At 52.2% G+C, this 19,936-nt stretch overlaps 2 pseudogenes; both read left to right on the top strand.

Moving 5' to 3' along the window:
* Positions 1 to 4,031, top strand: part of LOC135306046 (zinc finger protein 420-like) — a 124,888-nt pseudogene extending 120,857 nt beyond the window's left edge.
* A 3,946-nt stretch (positions 4,032 to 7,977) lies between these two features.
* On the top strand, positions 7,978 to 8,911 carry LOC135306045 (olfactory receptor 14J1-like; annotated as a pseudogene).
* The last annotated feature ends 11,025 nt before the right edge of the window (positions 8,912 to 19,936 follow it).

Raw genomic sequence — 19,936 nt, 5'->3', positions numbered from 1 at the left:
CGGAGAGGACAAATATCCACAGCAGAACCTCGTGGAAGAAGCAGTTTTGAAGGACTCCATGGCACAGGAATCGAACAGGGAGGTAAAGCCCAAGAGATCCCACAGGATGAGGGCCACCAAACCCAGCCCAGGGTGCTCTGAGGAGGAAAGACCCACCCTGTGCCAGGAAGGTGGACAGAGCTTCAGCCAGGGCTTGGAGCTGGTGGTCCAGGAGCAGCTTCATGATGGGGAGAAACCACACAAGTTCTTGGAGTGTGGGAAGAGCTTCAGGCAGAGCAGCACCCTGATCCGCCACCAGATGATCCACACTGGGGAATGGCCCTATGAGTGTGGGGAGTGTGGGAAGGGCTTCAGCTACAGCTCAGAACTCGTCAGGCACCAACGCATCCACACTGGGGAGAGGCCCTATGAGTGTCCCCAGTGTCAGAAGAGGTTTCAGACCAGCTCCAATCTCCTCCGGCATGAGCGGATTCACACAGATGAGAGGCCCTTCCGCTGCTCTGACTGCGGGAAGGGCTTCAACCGCAACTCCAATCTCATCAGACACCGGCGCATCCACACTGGGGAGAGGCCCTACGAGTGTCCCCAGGGTGGGAAGAGCTTCAGACAGAGCTCTCATTTGAGCAGACACCAACAGAGTCACCAGTAAGGGAAGACATGCAAATGCTGCAACTGCAGGAAGAGCTTTGTGCACTGCTCCAACTTCATCCCCCATGGGAGAACCATGTTTGTAAGGGCCCTGGTGATACGTGTTCACTGTGATCCATGCTGGGAAGACACCTGCTTGTTTTCCTGCCCCTGCCAATGACATGATGTGACACTGAAGAACATGAGGGTCTGGCCAGGGCTGTGTCATTACATTCACTCTGACCTCAGGTCATTGCCAGGGGCAGGAAAGGAACTCTCTCTCTCTATCTCTCCCTGAGGAGAAGGGTGTCCATCCCAGGCAGGAGAAAATTATGGCTGGGAAGATACCGTTGTGTTGTAGTTTTCCCTTTTTAAAAACCCTTCTGTTGTCAATATTGTTTCTGTTCCTGTTTGTTCTTTATCCCGTTGCTGTTCCCAATAAATTGCTCTTATCCCAGCCCAGGATCTTTGCCTTTTGTGCTTTCCATGGGAGGTGGGAGGGCAGCGAGCAGCAGCGTGGTTTTAGCGGGAGCAGGAAATTGAGGAATCCCATTCCTAAACCCTGGCCCATGGAAACAGAACATCCCAGCTGGTTCCAGCCCTGGTGGCCATGGCAACAGCCTTGGGAGCAGGTCCCTGGCTGGGGCTGTGGGAACCTCTTCCCTCTGGTGCCCAGGGACAGGACTGGAGGGAACAGCTGCAGCTGAGTCGGGGCAGGCTCAGGTTGGATCTCAGGAAAAGGTTTTTGCCCAGAGGCTGCTGGGGCGCTGTCCAGGCTCCCCAGGGAAGGCTCCCAGCTCCAGGGCTCTCTGAGCTCCAGCAGCGTTTGGACAGCGCTGCCAGGCTCAGGCTGGCATTGTTGGGGTGTCCTGTGCAGGGCCAGCAGTTGGACTCCAGGATCCTGATGGGTCCCTCCCAGCTCAGCCAATTCTGTGGATCTGGGATCCCATGACCCATAGCAACAGGGTCCTGGTGATGGTTGCCTGCTAAGGATCAGATTTGTCACAGGCCCTCAGAGCGGTTCTGTGGGGACTTTCCAAGAGTCTCCAGGCTGTTCAAGTGCTGGAATGTCACAGGCAGAGACAGGGGCTCCATGGACACCTCTCAGGGATTTCTGGGGATGGTAAGGAGCCCTGTGCTCAGAGGCAGTCACAGCCATTCCATGGTGAAATCCCAGGATTCCCCAGGCTGCCAAAGAGCTGGGATGTCACATTCACAGAGGTTCCTGGCAGAGTGGGAGCTTCAGGCAAAGTTTATTACAGAGGCTCCTGTTGGGTCTCGAGGTGCAGAAAGGAGCCCTAATAGGCCCCACTGTTTCCCAAATACCCCCAAGGACCTCCAGGATTTGTTAATCCCTGGTGTGAGAGGAGCCTTAGAACAGCTGGTTCCAACCCCAGGCCTAGACTTTTCAAGAATTTTTATGTAAAGAATTATAAAGGTGGAATTAGACCTTTATAGAATTTGTCACACAGAATTAAGGCTGGCAAGCTGGAGGTATTTATATTTATATATATATATATATTCTATAATGGTAATGATTAGAAACAATTATCTTCAAAATAATCAGAAATATTTATTCTAAGGTATAAGAGCTGTAACATATTGTATAGAGCACTAGGCAGTGATTTCAAAGCAATTTTATTAAAGCAAAACTAGTAATTAAGCAGAACAATGATGGTGGGACTGAGTCCTTTGGCTCAGCCTGGAGCTGTGACCTTGAGCAGTGTCTCCACTGCGGGGAGGAATCTCCACACTCCACAAGAAGGGAAATGTCAGGAGATGCTGCTGCTAAAATTTGGGACGGGGCTTTTCTAGTCTGAAGTGCTGCCCTGTCAGTCAGATGTGCACAGGCTGGTCCATCTTGGCAGCTCTGCGGAAGCTCTCAGTGCTGTCCCTTGGTTGTTCCTTTCTCTGGGCATTTTTCCAGCTCTGCCACAGCTCCAGCTCCCTCTGAGAATGTGGAACTTTGAGATGGAGGAGTCAGGCTGGTTTCAGCTTTATTCACCCCAAAAGCAGCATGACCCCCTCCTTCATTTCCCACTGGGGGCTTTGCAAATAGGGCCTGGCTGGAGTTGTTGGAGCCCATTGCAGGCAGAGCCTCCTGCTCCAGCAGGAACTGCCTTTCCTGTGCCAGGAGCAGGGCAGGTCCCACTGCAGGAAAAGCCCCAGGCCAGCCCCAGCACAGGGAAGGGCTCGGGCACAAGGGCAGAGTGCCGTGCTGGGAGCTGTGCCAGGCAGAGCCTGAGGCACCAAAGGCACCTTGGCAGCAGCAGCTGCTTGCAGGCCATGGCCAGAAGCCTCCCTTGGCAGCCCAGCCTGGTGGCCAGCACTGCAGAGCTGCTGCCTCAGGGCTCATTTCTGCCTGGGCTCTGAAAAGCCACTTCTGCTCCAGGAGCCTGCCTGGGAAGCCATTGGCCCCAGCACCTTGGGCACAAGATATGAATGACAAAACTCTTCATGCCAGCAGAGACAAGGCAGGGGCAGAGGAAAGGGGAGAGCATGGCCCAGGGCACAGGGCTGCCATGGTGATGGCTGTGAGGTCACTGCCCCTGCAGCAGCCTGGCTGCCCTCAGCAGACATTCTGGCCAGAAGCGTTGTGAGGGCACCCAGCACACCAGAGAACCCACACAACAGGAATTCTGTCCTTGGGGATAAGTGGGTTTCACTAGTTCAGGTTATAAAAGCTCCTGTTCTTGGACAATTCCTGTGTTTCCTGTGATGGGGAATCCACTTTTCTGGGAAAACAGTTGCAGTTTTGTGCCACTGTCATAATTGTAAAATATTTCTCCTTCTAACAAATGTAAATCCACCCTCATTCAGTTGAGAGTTATTGACTCTTGTTCTATTACTGCAAGATGTGGAACAAAATAATGTTGACCACTATTTTTCCATTTTCACAGACCTTGGAAAGTAACCAAAAACCTCCCAAGATGGGGTTTGGACGCCTCATCACATAACCAGGAGGTAGAAGGTGGTAGCTCTCAGCCCAGTGGTGTGGAGACTGAGGACAGAACAGGAGCAGCCTGAGAGGGATTGAAGGGTGGTTTCAGAGAGGCTGGAGTTTTTCTTCATTGTGTAAAACACCCAGAGAAAGAAATAATGGCACCAAGGGTGTGGAGTTCCCCCGCCCCAGGAAGCAGGCATTCTACCCAGACAGACAGCATCGGGTGAGGAGCGTGATTTAAAGAGGATTCCGCCCCTCCACCCTGTGGGGCATGCCCCTGCAAGCCCAGGAAAAGACACTCCACCCCATCTGGTCAAATTTGGAGTGGCCACAGAATATTTTTCCTTTTCTGTAAAACTCATTGGTTCAAATTCTACTGCAAAGTCCCCGCCATCGATTTTTCCATTGGTTGTCCTCCTCTATCCACTCCTTTGCAGTGCCCTACTCCTTCTGCTATTAGACCCCGACCCTAAACTCCACCCCTACCCTGTCATCTAAAACCAACGACAAGCCACCACCCCCTCTCCCGATTTGTTTCTTGTTTTGGTCCCTGGCACAAAAAAGGATCCTGGGCTTTGCTAAACCAAGACCAATCCTGTTGCCTTCCTTTCCCTGTTGGTCATCGATGCCTGCCTGAGGTCTGAGACTCCGGGGTCTGGGGGAGTCATTTTGCTGCTTACTGCAGTGGAACACAACACAAGGGCAGCTGGGGGGGCCCAGACTGGACACTAGGATTAAAGAATTTCCCTCCCAGGGCAGGGCTGTGGTGCAGAAGGAGCCTGGAGCAGCCCAAGGCTTTGTGTGGGCAGGCAGAGGCAGGCAGGAGGCAGAGCTGTCAGCAAAGGAAGGGGCCAGCCAGGTGGGGCAGCCGGGGGATGATGACAGCCTGCAGGGACAGAGGCGCAGGGCAGGGACACCGTAGGACAGCCTGGGCTGCACAGGGCACAGGGATGGGCAGCAGCTGCGAGGCCCTGACAGAGCCAACTTGGGCAGCGCTTTGGCCATGGCTGCTGGCCCTGGGCCTGAGCCAGGAGCAAAAGACAAGTGACCCTTGCAGGCCTGGGGCCTCATTGCCTCCTTGTCCCTGCTCAGCAGCCTGGCAGGGGCCGCCCCATGGTGCTGCCCTTGGCATTGCACATCCCCACATGCCAGTGCCCATCCCGGGAAGAGCCCTGAGCAAGGAGGGAGGGACAGGATCTGCCTTGCCAGGGGCTGGGGCTCAGGCCTTGGCCCTTTGCATTCCTGAAACACATCCAGGTTTGCTCAGCACCAGAGACACCTTTCCCTTGCATGTTTCCACCTGTGATCACTGCCTCCAGTGTTCTGCTCTACCTGGAACCTGGGAACACATTCACATGAGTTGTGTCCCTCCTTGGGACCCATTAGAAGTTAAAGAAAGTTTGAAGTTTGAATCTGATTTGGAGTTCTTGAGAAGTTCTTTGAGGATACTCTGAGGGACTCAGTCTGATGCAAAGAGCACCAAAGCCCCAGAGGGTGATTAAAGTCCTTGTGCTGTGTCTGTGCTGCTGAGCTGGGCTGGGCTCCTGGCCCAGAGGCAGCTCCTGGCAAGGGCAGCGCTGCAGAGAGACAGCTCTGGCCAGGAGCAGCTCCTGTGCACAGCCCAGCAGGGCTGGGGCACTGCCAGGGCAGCTCAGGGACACCAGCAGGGCACAGCCAGAGCTGACAGGGGCTCAGCACTGGCAGGGGCTGGGGGATGTCCCAGAGGGGGCTGTGTCACAGCAGCACCTCTGTGGCTGTGTCCTAGAGGCACAGAGCAGCTGTGATGTCAGCAAGGGGCTGTGTGACAGCACAGAGTGGGCTGTGTGAGGTCACAGATTGTGCTATGACATCACAGATTTTGTTGTGTGAGGTCACTGAGCAGCTAGAGCATCATAGAGGAGACTGTGTGACATCACAGAGCAGGCTGTGACATCATGGCATGGCTGTATGACATCATAGAGGAGACTGAGGTCAAAGTGTGTGCTGTGACATTACAGAGTGGCAGCATGACATAACAGAGAGGGTTTTGTGACATCACTGAGGGGGTTGTGACATCACAGAGCTGTCTGTGACATCATGGAGTAGGGTATGAGGCCATAGAGCAGATCCGGATGTAACAGCTGGTGGCTCTGTGACATCAGCGAGTGGGTTGTGACATCACTAGGTGGCTGTGTAATGTCATAGAGAAGACTGTGACATCACAGAACAGACTGTGACATCACAAAGCAACTTTCTGACATCACAGAGTTTTCTGGGACATCACAATGCAGCTGCATGACATTCCAGGGTGACATCCCAGAATTGGCTCTGTGACAAAACAAGGGTGCTGTATGACATCCCAGAGTGGGCTGTGACATCACAGGTGGCTGTGTTACATCATAGGGTGCTCTGTGATATCACAGGATGCTGTATGAGATCACAGGTGGCTGTGTGTCATCCAAGGGGCTGTGTGACATCACAGGGTGGCTGCTTGTCCCTGCTCAGCAGCCTGGCAGGGGCCGCCCCATGGATCTGCCCTTGGCATTGCACATCCCCACATGCCAGTGTCCATCCCGGGAAGAGCCCTGAGCAAGGAGGGAGGGACAGGATCTGCCTGGCCAGGGGCTGGGGCTCAGGCCTTGGCCCTTTGCATTCCTGAAACACATCCAGGTTTGCTCAGCACCAGAGACACCTTTGCCTTGCTTGTCCCCAGCTGTCATCACTGCCTCCTGTGTTCTGCTCTGACTGGAACCTGGGGACACTTTCTCAGTCATGTCCCTCAGTGGGACCCATTAAAACTTCAAGAAACTTTGGAGTTTCAATTTAACTTTGAGTTCTGGAGAAGTCTTTGGAAGGCTCTCTCAGGGACTGAGTCTGATGTAAACAACACCCAAGTCCCAAGAGGGTCATTAAAGTCTTTGTTCTGTGTCTGTGCTGCTGAGCTTTAAAGGAACAGCTCTTCCCAGGACCAGCTCCTCTCCCAGCCCAGCAGGGCTGAGGGCTCTGCCTGCAGGCACTGAGGGGACAGGAGCCAGGCAGAGACAGGCTGAGGAAGTCATTGAGCTGAAACTTCACTTGGGGAAAGATCTTCACAGCCCTCCACATGGTGAGTCAGTGGATGCAGGGCAATGTCCCCTGGAGGGATCTCCTGAAGCCAGCACACCCCACAGCCTGGGGAATGTGCCAGGAGGACTCTCCCAATTTCTCTGTGGCAGGGGAGCAGGAGGAGGAGGATGTGCTGCAGAGCAGGGCTGCCCTGGGCACCATCAGAGGGACAGGGTAGGATGGCTCCTGCTGCCAGGGACGGCTGCAGGGGGTGAAGCTGGGGCTGCAGCCAGGGCTGCCAGGGCTGTCCTGCAGAGCAGGGCCTGCAGCCCTCAGGGCTCTTGGCCAGCCCAGGGGATGTGCCACCTGCCAGGGGCAGCTCTCAGCCTGCCTGGAAGTTCCCCATGGACACTGCAGGGGAGAAGTTGGAGGTGGCAGGAGCAACCCCCATCAGGGCAGATTCCTCCTGCTGTGGAGATGGTGCTGCATGGCCAGGGCTGCTCTCAGCTTTCTCCTAAAGGGAAGGGGCTGTCAGCTTTGGCTGTGTCACTGAGACTCCTGCACTGTCAGCCTGGGCATGAGCAGATGTGCCTCAGATCTCCCTCAGAAATTGCCTCCTCAGCCTCCTCTCCCTACAGACAGCAGCAGCAGCACCTTGGCTTGCAGCATCTCTGTTTGTCTGCCCTGTCCTTAGGGCCCTGCTGCCAGGGAGATGCCCCTGGGCAGTGCCCTGTGCTGGGAGGGGTCTGCAGGGCAGAGCTGAGCCCCCAGGGCTGGGCTGGGCTCTGGCAGCACTGGCAAGGACAAGGCCCGGGTAGCGAGAAACAGCTCCGAATAGGCACAACTGCAGGCAGCAGACAGCCAGACCAGCCCTTGGTATACCTTCCTGTCCAGCTGCACAGGGAAAGGGAGAAGTGTTTAGAGAAATTTGCTTTGAAACTGAAACTTTCAAAAAGTACACTTTATTTTTTAAGCATGATTTACATTTGATCAACCTGAAATAGTTGGAGATGAAATTATCAAAGGGCACCTGTGTGGTTCTACCTGGTCTGACTGTCCTGACTACACAGGGAGCCCTGTTTTCCCTGTGGGCACCCAGCGGTCAGTCTGACAGCAGTGCTGAAGGTGAGGCAGTAACTCAGCAGCACGCACCCAAACGAAAAAAAATATTTAGGAAAATTCCCTCATAGGAACAGAAGTAATTTTGAGGGGATTCCAAGTAAAATACATAGGATTGACTCCGAGAAGTTGGTCCCAATTTGTCAATGTCTTCTTTCAAAAGTCCATGATTACCAGAATGAAGAAATGTCAAATCTGTCAGTGCCATTTCCTTCCCAGACAGGTGCCAATCCTCTATAAATATCCATACTCCAAGGCAGCAAATGTCCAACAGCAGCTCCATCAGCCACTTCCTCCTGCTGGCACTGGCAGACACGCGGCAGCTGCAGCTCCTGCACTTCTGCCTCTTGCTGGGCATCTCCCTGGCTGCCCTCCTGGGCAACGGCCTCATCATCAGCGCCGTAGCCTGCGGCCACCACCTGCACACGCCCATGTTCTTCTTCCTGCTCAACCTGGCCCTCAGCGACCTGGGCTCCATCTGCACCACTGTCCCCAAAGCCATGCACAATTCTCTCTGGGACACCAGGAACATCTCCTACACAGGATGTGCTGGACAGCTATTTCTGTTTGTACTTTTCATTTCAGCAGAGGTTTCCCTCCTTACCATCATGTGCTACGACCGCTACGTGTCCATCTGCAAACCCCTGCACTACGGGACCCTCCTGGGCAGCAGAGCTTGTGCCCACATGGCAGCAGCTGCCTGGGCCAGTGCCTTTCTCAATACTCTCATGCACACAGCCAATACATTTTCCCTGCCCCTGTGCCATGGCAATGTCCTGGGCCAGTTCTTCTGTGAAATACCCCAAATCCTCAAGCTCTCTTGCTCACAATCTTACCTCAGGGAAGTTTGGTTTTTTTGTGTTTTCCATCTCTTTCGTTTTTGGTTGTTTTGTGTTCATAGTTTTCTCCTATGTGCAGATCTTCAGGGCCGTGCCGAGGATCCCCTCTGAGCAGGGCCGGCACAAAGCCTTTTCCACCTGCCTCCCTCACCTGGCTGTGGTCTCCCTGTTCATCAGCACTGCCATATTTACTCATCTGAAGCCCCCCTCAATCTCCTCCCCATCTGTGGATCTGGCCCTGTCAGTTCTGTACTCGCTGGTGCCTCCAGCCCTGAACCCCCTCATCTACAGCCTGAGGAACCAGGAGCTCAAGGCTGCTCTGAGGAAAATGATGACTGTATCTTTTCAGAAACATTAAACTTTTCTGCTCCAGAACCTTCAGAATGTAACTCTTTACAATCTTAGCCTTTTTTCCCTATTTGTCCATTTTGTCACTGGGACCTTTTCTTATTATTTTTCTGGTGTTAAAATGTTTTTTATAAAATACTGTAGTACTACTCGGAGCATTTCTACATGAACTTCTACTTCTCTTTTGTAACACAAAGACTTTCAGGAGGCTTGTTCCCTCTGCATTTAAATAAAATCAAGTGGCTGTCCTGACCTGTGTGTCCAAGGCATTTCCTCAGCCCTTCTCTGGCTCTGTAGGGGCAGTGCCTCTGAGCTGAGGTGGAGGGAAGGGGCTCCCAGCACAGCAGCACGGCCAGGGACAATGGCCCTGCCTCTTTCCACATCTGCTCCTCCCAGCTCCACACTCCCCTTCCCAGCCCTGCTGTGGGTGCCAGGCCGGAGTGCTCTGGCAGCTTGGTCACTGTCCTGCTGCGTGTCCGTGCTGTGCCCTCAGGCAAGGACAGGCCATGGGCACTGCTGGAACACAGCTGGGCTCCAGCACAGCAGCTCCACCAGCACAGGGCATCTCCTGAGCACAGAGCAGGGAATGCCCTGGCACAGCAAAGCCCAGTGCCCGGGGCAGAGGGGGAGTGTGCAGGGGGGACAAGCAGCAGTGTCCTGGCACAGCCAGAGCTCCTGGCATGGACCTGAGGGAGCAGCAGAGAAGGGCCTGGGCTGTGTCTTTGTTCTGGAGACAGCCTGGGAAGGTGCCCCAGGGCAATTGTCCCACACCAGCCCCTGCAACCACCATTGCCAGCACTGGCTTCTCCCCCACCTGCAGGAGGTTGTTTGTCCCTGCATGGGGGGACACCAAGTGACCAGGCCAGCAGGCCATGTTTGCTCTGTACTGAGGAGATTTCAGCAGTGCATCATGCATGTATGGGGAGATGAACCTGAGTGAGCACAATTCCAGGGGCACAAACAATGCCTTGAGGCCTCTTCACTCTGAGAGTTAAGTCCTCTGCAAAACCACCTAAATTCTTTGCTGGGATGTGCTGAGTATTGCATGGAGACAAACATCCAGGGGAGTGAAGCTCCAGAGAAAGTGCTCAGGTGTCCTGGGGTGACTTTGTGATGACGAGTTATATCCCCACACAGCTGTTTAGCCCAGAAATAAGTACTGCACTTTTAAGACTGATTCCAAGAGCAAAGGAAGTCACAGCATGCAGTTTGTGTGTGCAGAAGCTTTATTTTCACTGCCCCACAATTCTTTCTCTGTCTGTGCCTGTTGTTCTGCAGCACGGACAGCAAGCAGGAGAGAGTTGTCCTTTGCTTTTAGTTTGTTTATTTTTTCTAGCTGAGGCAGAGAAGTTCCCCAGACTGGGGCTTTTCCTTTCCTTGGAACTGTTCAGCCCTGCTCTGTACCATGAACCTAGAAGAACACTGGGAGCTCATGCCTGTGGCCCACCAGGGCCTGGGACACGGTGTTCCAGCACTGGAAGGACTGATGGAGACTGAGGGAGCCAAGTCACAGCCCAAGGAAGGACTCTAGGAACCACAGAAGGCCTTTCTGAATTTGCCATCTCTTCAGAACAGCAAGAGGTTTCATTGTTTACTATTTTTTCCCCATGTTTCTGAGTACTTTGCTTGTTAAATAAACTGGTTTTTTCCACTTTTCTGGAAGGAGATTTTTGCCTCCTGAACTGGTGAGGGGAGGGGCAGGTTGAATTTGCTTTCCAGAAGGACCCTTTGGAGGTTTCCTCCTTAAATTTGACCTAAATTAGGGCATCAGGGTAGCCAAGGACTGCACAGAGACTCCATTGGAGTGGGGGTCTGTGGGAAGAAATCACAGCTGCCTCCCTTGTGAACCACCCCAAGGACCTGGACAGGGCTGTGCTGTGTTCTGGGCACTGAGCTGGAACTGAGGGATGTGCAAAAGGCCTTTGGTGACAGAGCTATTGAGAAGGCTGGGCAGTGTCATTGTGAGACCTCTCTTAAACCCTTGGAAAGGCAGAGCCATCCCAGAGGGTCCTGGGCACTTGGGAAGGGCAGACGTGGAAACAGTCTGCAAACAGGGCAGGGAGGAGGACTGGGAGAGTCACAGCCTGGTCAGGCTCAGGAAGGAAGGGGATGTGGCAAATCCTCCTGCAGCCATTCCAGGCACTGGCAGGACATGGCTGGGACTGCAGATCCCCCATGGCAGGGAGAAGAAATGTCTGGGCACACAACATCCATGTGGGATGTTGTGTGCCCAGACTTCAGCCAGGCCTGTGACAGGGTCTGCTGTGCTCTTCTCAGAGCTGTGCTCTCCTCTCAGACTGGAGAGAGCTGGGCTGAAGGGGTGGAACATGGGGTGGGTGGGAATTTGGCTGAACAATGAGGGTCAAATGTCATCTGTGGTACAGAGTCCTCTTGGCAGCCACACCCTGGTGACATCCCTCAGTGACCAGCCCTTCACCACTGCTGGGGAACGTTTCTGCTATCTCTACAATGGGAAGAAATTAACTTTTAATTCCTTTGTGGATGTTGCCAAGTCTGTGACCAAACTCATCTAGTAAATAGTGACTGCAAAACATAACTGGACAAGATGACTGAGTTAGGTAAATTTGTCTTGCCATCAGATGCCAAGCAAGCCACAAGAAAAGGCAGGGAAAACTTATGCATCAGAAGAAAGGCAATTCAATAGGGAAAAACCCAAACTCAAACAAAAAAACCCCCAAACCCAATCAAGAAAACCAAAGCAAGACCCACCCACAACAACACAAAACCCCACAAACAAACCAACCACAAAAAGAAAAGGCCACAAACAGAAGAAAAGCAAATCCACAGGAAATCTCTTATCAGCAGAAAATATTTAACCACCTTGTCACAGGAGAAGACTCTGTATGTGTAGGTGCTGTTTTGAAAGAAAAATGTCTTAAAAAAGAAATTAAAGAAATTAATCCCCTACCCACCTTGTCCCCCCGTTTCTCTCAGTTGATTGCTGAACATGGTGTGTCATGGAGTGGGACATCCCTTGGGTCAGTCCAGCCCAGCTGTCCCATCCCTGTTTCCCCAGGAACACTTGCCCACCCCAAGCCCATACGTTGGGGGATTGCAGACACACTTCATGCGAGGTGAGCACTGTGACAAGGACAGGGGAACAGAACAACATTTACTCTTATCAAGAACAGTAGAACAGAACAGCACAGCCTTGGAGAAATGGATAAAGGATGTAGCTGAGGCAAACAGAAATCACACAAAATGCAAGCAAGATGCCAGCTCAGCTCTGCAAGGCTGACAAAGCAGAAGTTATACAGAACAATAATATTGCCCTTACTCAAAAGTGGGGGTTGAGGAACAGCCACCTAAAAAGGACACCAGATGTTGAAGACAGACCCCAAAGAGCCATATAAGGATTTGTGATAAGGGGAGTAACTATGTCAAATAAATTCAAAGAAAGTGGGGACAGCTAATGAACACATAATCAGTGTGTGTGATAAAAACTCTGTTCATTTGATGCTAAGTAGGCTTGAATGGAGGAAGGATGGCCCAAGTGACCACCATGCTGCAATAAAGAATACCTGCTTTCAAATATTCAAAACTGTGTTCAAAAGTTTCTGTCCTGTGGATTTCATTATCAGTGGTGTCCTTGACTCCATTATGCCCCACAGTTTCACGATGGCCCCTTGGTTTCATCAGGCCCTGCTGTATAACAATGGACCCTTGGTGACATTGGGTTCCATATTGTCAAAATGTCCTTCTTGGTTCTGCACTGCCACAATGCTGTCCTTGGTTCCATGAGGCCTTGGTGTGTCACAACAGCCCCTTGATTCCATGAACTGCCATAGTGTCACCCTGGTCTCTTGGATCTCCAGTATCAAAATGGGCAATTGGTCACAAGCAGCCCTGCTGTGTCACCATGAATATTTGGTTCCATGGGGCCCTGCAGTGTCACAATGGCCCCTTGGTTCCACAAGGCCTCGCTGTATAAAAATGGCCCCTCATTTCCATGAGGTTTTTTACTGTCAACAATGGTTTCCTTGGTTCCATAGTGTGAAAAAGGCTGCTTGGTTCCATAAGGTTCCTCAGTGTCCCAGTGGTCTCCTTGGTTCCACGAGGCTCTGCAGTGTCACAATGTCCCATCGTTTCCAGGAGCTTCTGTCCTATCAACCATGTCCTTTGTTCCAATGAGGCCGCACAGTGTCACAATGGCCCCTTGGTTCCATGAGGTTCCATAGCATCACCAGGGTCTCCTTGAATTTGCAGTATCTCTACGGACCATTGGTTCTGTGTGGCCCTGCTGTGGTTCCTTGGTTCCATGAAGCCCCACTGCACAACAATGGAATCTTGGTCCTGTGAGGTTCTTATTGTCACCATGGTCCCCTTGGTTCTGGACTGTAACAATGAACCCTTGGTTCCACCAGGTTCTATGATGTCACTATGGTCTCCTTGGTTCCACGAGGCCTTGCTTTGTCACAATGGATCCATGGTTCCATGAGCTTCCATAGTGTCACCATGGTCTCCTCAGATCCACATTGTCACAATGGACAATTGTCTCCATGGGCCCCTGCTGTGTTACAAAAAACCCTTAGTGCCAGGAGGTTCTCTAGTGTCACCATGGTCTCCCTGGTTCAATGACACCTTGCAGTGTCACAATGGCTGCTTGGTTCCATGAATTTCCATACTGTCAGCAATGGCCTCCTTGTTTCTGCAGTGTCATAATGGACCCTCGGTTTCTCGAGGTTCCTAAATGTCACTGGCCTCCTTGGTTCCATGTGGCCCTCCTGTGTCACCACAGCCCCTTGGTTCCATGAGTTTCTGTACTGTCAACAATGGTTCCTTTGTTCCAATGAGGCCCTGCTGTGTCACAGTGGACCCTGGGTTTCATGAAGTTCTTCAGTGTCACAATGGCCCCTTGGATCCATGAGGTTCCATAGTGTCACCATGGCCTCCTTGGATCTACATTGTCATAATGCACAATTTGTTCCGTGAGGTCCCACTATATCACAGTGGCCCCTTGTTTCCATGAGGCCCCACTTTGTCACAATGGATCCCTGGTTCCATAGGTTTTATTCTGTAACAATGGACTCCTTGGTTCTGTGAGTTACCCTGCTTTTTACAGAAGTTTCTTTGGTTCCAACAAGGCCTGGCTGTGCCTCAATGCACCCTGGGTTCCATGAGGATCTGCAGTATCATAAAGGCTCCTTGGTTCCACAGGGCTCCGCTGTGTCACCATGGATCCTCTGTTCCATGAGGTTCCATGGTGTCACCATGGTCTCCTTGAATGGGCAGTGTCACAATGGACCACTGGTTCCATGAGCCCTTGCTGTGTCACAAGGGTCTCCTTGGCTGCACGAGGAACCAAAAACCTTTGCATAAACATTGAGCAACACCTGCTTAACACACCTGGGAACATCTGTTTGCATTCAAAAGAGGGGTTAAAGGTGAGAATGGCACCAGCAGCTTCCATCTGCAGCAGAGATCCAGGGAAAGGACAGGGACAGGCAATTCAGCTGAAAAACTCTGAGAATTCTGCTTCCAGAGATCATTTCTGGTCACACTGTCCCTTGTAGAAAGGTGACACCATTCCAGGCAGCCTGGACTGAGCAGGTGGTTCCTGAGTGGGGTTTGTTGTCCAGGAAATCTGCTCAGGCTTTCCTACTCCTTCCTTACAAGCAGGAAAACAACTGGGCCTGCATGCAGGCAGAGCCCTGAGGAGAGCAGGTGGGACACGGTGCAATGGGCTGGGATGTGGAGCTGCAGAGCCCAGGGGACAAGGTTCTGCTGCAGGGCACAGGGATGTCAGTCCCAGGTGGGCCATGGCAGACATGGTGAGGCTGGGGGTGAGGAGCAGGTTGTCCAAACAGGGTCAGCCTGCAAGGGGCTCATTCTTCTCCATTCCCAGATCTCCTAATGAGACATTCAGCATCAAGATCACTTCTATCACCTCTTCTCTGCAATGAAAAAAAACCAAAAAACAAACCCACACATGAGATTAAAAAACCAAAAATCATGAGGTGAACTTTGAAATCTCCCTCCTTAACAGAACTCCAAACTGACTCCAATCACTGCACAAGCCCTGGAGACTTGAAGACAATTGAAGGGAGACAAAGAGCTCCTGAGGGCTTTCTGTGTTTTAATCAGCCCCACGGTGGATTTGGGGCTGGGTCCAGGAGCCTCAGGCACTGAGAGAAGGATGAAGAAGCTGCTCAAGGAGTCAGCAGCAAAACTCCAAGTGCCTTGGAGCATGGCTGGACCCCAGTGAGGGCAGGGAGTGCCAAAGGCTCCCCAGGGACTGCTGAGAGCAGATCCTTGAGGCCAGGAGTGCAGGGAGCCCAAGGCTCTGGGCAGGGAACTGCAATGCTGAGCAAGGCCTGGGCTGGCTGGGGTAAGCAGAAAGGCCAAGCCCTGAGCCCAGCCTGGGCCAGCAGGGCCTGTCCCTCACGGGTGGCTCGGGGCTCTCTGTGGGTCGGGGGGATGTGAGGGGCAGCAAGGACAAATGCCATAAACCCGTGTGACACTCCAGATTCTCAGGGAATCGAGGGCAAGTGTGACACACCGGGGCCTTGTGGAAACAAGAGGCCATTGTGAGCCTGCAGGGCTGTGACACCCCAGAACACTCAAATGCTGGGGAAAACCAAAGGCTCCTTTACTCAAGCTTGGTGAACAGGAGAAATACCAACCAGATATTCTCAAGAGGTCAAAATGACACAAAATCTTACTGTCAAAGTACAAAAAATCAAGCAACTTTGGTAAAGGGTTTAATACAACATCCAATTCAACATGAAACACAGCAGTAACTTCATTAACTTAGCCCATTTAATATGGAAACCAAATAACCATAAAGATGTTAAATTATCCAAAAATATTCCAGGTAAAGAGGATAAGCAGAAGAAGAAATGGGGAAAGACTGAAAGACAAATGATCTACAGAAAGACACACATTCAACTACCAACTGCTTGGGTTCCAGTGTGGGTGAGACACAAACCCCAGGAGAAGGAGGGTCCAGACCATGGGCTGAGCTCATGCTCTGTTTTTTAAACCCTAAGCCCTTCATGCAGCCATTGTGACACTGGAGAAGCAAGGAGACCATTGCTGACAGCACAGAACCTCCTGGAACCAAGGGGCCATGGTGACACTGAGGTGCCCCATGGAATCAAGGAGACCATTGTGACATGCGGGGCCCCAATGGAACAAGGGGACATGGCACAGGTCTGGCTGGTTTGGCGTTCTGGGGACCACCTGACAGGCCCAGCTGACCTTGGCGTGTCGAGGGCTGCTGCTCATCTGCCCCTGGAGCACTGGGGCTCTGGGCTTTCTTTCCAGTGGAAAAGATCTGTCCTTCTCCAGGTGTCCATGGCCAAAACTGGGTTTCCTCCTCCAAATGTTTGTCTATCCAAGAATTGTTCCCAGATGAAATCTGGCAGGACAGACAGATCTGGCTGGCTTGGCCACCCGGGGGCCACCTCTCATCTGCCTTTGAAACACTGGGACCATGTGATTTTCTTTCCTACGTGAAAAAAGCACCTTTGACATTCAGGCATTCATAGCCAAAGTTGGGAATCACATCCAGAATTCCCTATATCCAAGGATTTCTCCCAGATACAAACTGCCAGGAGAGACATGGCCTTGGCTTCCTGAGGGCTGGCTCTCATTTGCCTTTGAAACATTGGGAATCTGTGCTTTCCTGCCTAATGAAAAGAACTCTTATTCCTGTCCAGGTGCCCACACCCAAAACTGAGATTCCACCTCCAAAATTCCCTATATCCAAGGATTTCCTCCTGGTGAAAGGTGCCAGGAAAGACAGGTCTGGCTGTCTTGGCCTATGCTGGCCACCTCTCATCTTCTTCCAAAACATTTGGATTTCACACTTTTATTTCTTATGGAAAAACCATCCATCTCCACCAGGAGCCCATGGCTGAAACTTGGATTCCACCTCCAAAACTCTGTTCATCCAGGGATTGCTCCCAAGTGAAGCTGCCAGGACAGACAGGTCTGGCTGCCCTTGGCCTCTTGGGGGCTGCCTCTCACCTGTTTTTGAAACACCGCGGCACAGTGCTTTCTTTCCAATGGAAAGGAACTGTTATGCTTGTCAACATGTCTGTGGTCAAAAGTGAGATTCCTCCTCTCAAAATCAGTATATTCAAGGATCCCTCTGTAAAAGCAGCTGCCAGGATAAACAAGTCTGTCTTGCTTGAGCTCCTGGGAGCCACCTCTCATCTGCCTTTAAAACACTTGGCCTATGTGCTTTCCTTCCTATGGAAAAAAAACATTCTGCTTATCAATGCAGAAATGGCAGAAATTAGGATTCTATCTCTGAAATCCCTATATCCAAGGCTTGCTTTCAGACAAAAGCTACCAGAATGGAGAGGTCTGGCTGACCTTGCCCTCTGATGGCCGCCTTTCAACTCCTCTTAGAACTCTTTCTTTCCTATGGAAAAGATCTGTGTTTCTCCTCCTGTCATCCATGTCCAAAATTGTTATTCTGCCTCTAAAATTCTGTATATTCAAGATTGCTCCCAGACAAAATCTGCCAGTACCATCTAATTTGGCTGCCCTTTGCCTCTGTTGACAGCCCCCCATCTGCCCCTGCAACACTGGGGCTTGGTTGTTTCCTGCCTATGGAGACCATTGTGACACTGTGAGGACCACGTGGAACCATGGAGACCATTGTGACACTTCTGGATCTTCATGGAACCAAGGGGCCGTTATGACACTTTGGGGTAGCATGGATCCAAGGGATCACTGTGACACTGTGTGGTCTCGTGGCAGCAAGGACATCACTGTGGCACTGCTGGGCTGCATGGTCCCAAGGGGCCAGTGTGAAGCAGCAGGGCTTTGTGGAACCAAGAGGCCATTGCTGCACTGCAGGGCCTCGTGGAGCCAAAGGGCTGTTGTGATCCTGGGGGGCACCGTGGATCCATGGAGACCATTGTGGAATTGCAAGGCCCCATGGAATCATGGAGACCACTGTGACATCTTGGGGCCCCAAGGAACCAGAGGGCCACTGTGACCCTGCAGGGCCTCATGGAATGAGGGGAACACGGAGCAGGCCTGACTGATTCCGCCACCTGAGAGGCACCTGACTGGTCCGGCTGATCTTGGCATGTTGAGGGCTGCCTGTCATCAGCATGGATGCCTCCCATGGAGCACTGGGGTTCCATGCTTTCCTTCCTATGGAAAAGAATCTTCCCTTCTCTTCTCCCTTTTCAGGTGTCCATGGCTGAAATTTCCCTATATGCAAGGGCTACGCCCAGACAAAAGCTGCCAGGACAGCGAGCTATGGCTGGCCTTGGCCTCTGGTGATGACATCTCATCAGTCCCTGAAACACTGGGGTGCTGTTCCTTCCTTCCTATGGCAAAGAGCCATCCTTCTTGTCCAGGGGCCATGGCCAAAATTGGAATTTGGCCTCCATAATTCCATTTATCCCAGGATTGCTCCCAGACAAAAGTAGCCACACAGGTCTGGCTGGCCTTGGCCTCTGGTGATTTTCTTAGAGTATGAGCAGAATGTTTGCAAACACCTTGGAGAGGGCCCAGAGATCTCCCAAACTGGAGTTTGGAGGCCTCAAGCACATGAGAACAATATAGGGACAAAGGACTCAGTGGGGTGGAGACTGAGGAGAGCAGAGGAGAGCCCTGGGAGGGATTGAAGGGTGGTTTCAGAGATGGTGGATCCTTTTGGCATAGTAGAGAAAAGTCTGAAAAAGGAAAAATTAATTCCAGGTGCAGCTGAGGAGGCCCAGACTGGACACGATGTAAAAAGGAATTTCCCTCCCAGGGCAGGGCCATGGTGGAACACATCCCCAGAAGGAGCCTGGAGCAGCCCAAGGCTTTGTGTGGGCAGGCAGAGGCAGGCAGGAGGCAGAGCTGTCAGCAAAGGAAGGGGCCAGCCAGGTGGGGCAGCCAGGGGATGACGACAGCCTGCAGGGACAGAGGCAGAGGGCAGGGACACCGTAGGACAGCCTGGGCTGCACAGGGCACAGGGATGGGCAGCAGCTGCAAGGCCCTGACAGAGCCAACTTGGGCAGCACTTTGGCCATGGCTGCTGGCCCTGGGCCTGAGGCAGGAGCAGGAGACAAGTGACCCTTGCAGGCCTGGGGCCTCATTGCCTCCTTGTCCCTGCTCAGCAGCCTGGCAGGGGCTGCCCCATGGTGCTGCCCTTGGCATTGCACATCCCCACATGCCAGAGCCCATCCCGGGAAGAGCCCTGAGCAAGGAGGGAGGGACAGGATCTGCCTGGCCAGGGGCTGGGGCTCAGGCCTTGGCCCTTTGCATTCCTGAAACACATTCAGGTTTGCTCAGCACCAGAGACACCTTTGCCTTGTTTGTCCCCAGCTGTCATCACTGCCTCCAGTCTTCTGCTCTGACTGGAACCTGGGGAGACTTTCTCAGTTGTGTCTCTCAGTGGGACCCATTAAAACTTCAAGAAAGTTCAGTGATTAAATTTAACTTCGAGTTTTAGAGAAGTTCTTTGAAGACTCTCTCAGGGACTAAGTCTGATGTAAACAACACCAAAGCCCTGAGCGAGTCATTAAAGTTTTCCAAGTCCAATTATGGAGAAATATTTCAAAGAGCTTGTAAGACATACACATGCCTATTTTAAAGGGTTTCTTTTATTACATTTCTCTTTAGATCAGAGGTGATTGCAGCATTCTGTGATTGATATTGACCCAGGGTCTCTCCTCAGGCGCTCTGGCCTGCTCAGAGAAGCTGTGCCTTGAGCCCTGACCCAGTGTGGACAGCCTTGCTCCACATTCCCCAGCCCCATCCTGTCTGTCCTCACTCACCTGGGACCTGCTGTGCTTGGAGAGCTGGCTGCACTCAGCCTAAGAGGGGTTTTCTCTTTTTGTATTTTTTGAAGCAATCTCAAACTCCTGACTTTCCCCACTGAACACAGACACACTCCTCAGGTGTGTGCCAGCCCAAGGTGCCACCAAAACCACTGCAGAGCTGCCTGAGCAGCTGCAGAGCAACCCTGAGAAATTAAACTGTGCTTGGAAACACTGAGGAGGACTGGGACATACTGGGAAACACTGGGAACACTGTAGGAGACACTGGGATATACTGGGAT

The sequence above is a fragment of the Passer domesticus genome, chromosome 8 (assembly GCF_036417665.1).
Source record: "Passer domesticus isolate bPasDom1 chromosome 8, bPasDom1.hap1, whole genome shotgun sequence".
In the NCBI taxonomy this organism is placed as follows: domain Eukaryota; kingdom Metazoa; phylum Chordata; class Aves; order Passeriformes; family Passeridae; genus Passer; species Passer domesticus.
The sequence above is the reverse complement of the archived record's forward strand: the minus strand, read 5'-3'. Positions and strand labels throughout refer to the sequence as shown.